The sequence below is a fragment of the Peromyscus leucopus genome, chromosome 15 (assembly GCF_004664715.2).
Source record: "Peromyscus leucopus breed LL Stock chromosome 15, UCI_PerLeu_2.1, whole genome shotgun sequence".
NCBI classification, from domain to species: Eukaryota; Metazoa; Chordata; class Mammalia; order Rodentia; family Cricetidae; genus Peromyscus; species Peromyscus leucopus.
The window spans coordinates 18,892,411-18,893,876 of record NC_051076.1 but is presented as its reverse complement, the minus strand read 5'-3'; positions in this window follow the sequence as shown (position 1 = coordinate 18,893,876).

Below are 1,466 nucleotides of genomic sequence, written 5' to 3'. Positions count from 1 at the left end.
CGCCCACGCCCCGGACACGCCCCCGGTAGGGACCCGCCCATTGCTCTGGCTCCACCCCTGTCCCATCCCCTGGGCGGTGCCAGGCTCCCCGGTGCACTTGGCACTTCCCCGGGTTTAAAGAGATACAATGGGTGCAGAAGGTCCCGGCCTCCGCGGTGATTCGCTCTGGAGGCCGCGACATCATACTGACATTGAAATCTGAAGTTGGGTAGTGCCTTTCCTTTCCTTAGGTGCCACGGGGACAGGGGGTGGGTTTTTGCTTTGTAGTTCAGGGTCCCGGGCCACCCCTCCCCCGGATTGCATGTACTTGAAAATGGAGTCTAAATAAGGTTCTAAAGTAATCTAACATCGTGAACATTCCCCTGATTGATTTTCTAGAGTGCTTCAGAGACTTGGGGAGCTCTGGATGAATGTGGACCGGGATAAAATTGCATCGAGACCTGAGCATCTGCCCGAGGTGGGGGTTGTGATCGCAGGATCTGGGGGCTGTGGAGTGATTTGAAATTGTCAACAATGTATCATGGCTCTCAGTATCTCAGTAGTTTTGTGTCCCCTTTAATTACTGTGAAATTCACATAACATTAAATTGTCGTTATAGGACTGGGGAACGTAGCTCAACAGAGTGCTTGCTTAGCACTCAGGGAGCCCCGGGTTGGATCATCAGTACCAAGCATGCCTGTGGGTAATCCTGTCACTAGGAGTCCAAGGTCATCCTTAGCTACATAGCTAAGGGATACGTTAGACCTTGCCTTAAAAAAATAAAAATAAAAAAGGCCAGGCAGTGGGAGCGCACAACTTTAATCCCAGCACCTTGGGAGGCAGAGGCAGGTGGGTCTCTGAGTTCAAGGCCAGCCTGGTCTACAGAGCAAGTTACAGGATAGCCAGGGCTACACGGAGAAACCCTGTCTCTAAAAACAAAACAAAACCCAAAAAAAGTGGTCATTTTAATTCAAGGTATTTAGTGAACTCAGTGTGTGCAGAGCTGCCTTGTATGGTTGCAAAACAGTCCATCACTCAAAAAACAAAAGGCAGTTGTACACATTGAGACGTTTCTTTCCAACCCCTCTCCCCGGCCCTATTGGCCACCAAACTACTTCTGTCTCTCTCGGTGTATTGATTTTTTTTTTTTTTAAACACAATTGAGAATGCCAATTCTACCTGGCAGACAGCATAGAATCGTGGAAATCTGAAATCTTGCTCTTCTGCCTGTCTGTTACCGTTCCTAACCCTTTCTGGGCCTCAGTTTCCTCATTTGCAAAAGGACAGTGTGACAGCCCTCAGAGGAACACAGAGAAATGAGGGTGCAGGGCCGTGCCAGACGCTGAGCAAATGGCCACTGTTTTCCTTCCTCGCCTTCTCTGCTTGAGGTTTGGGTTTCATTTTGTTCTCTTTGGCGTTGAAATGATAGACTACAGAACTCTTCACAAGTCTGCTGCCCCTCTCCCACCCTCCTGTCATCCTCCTCT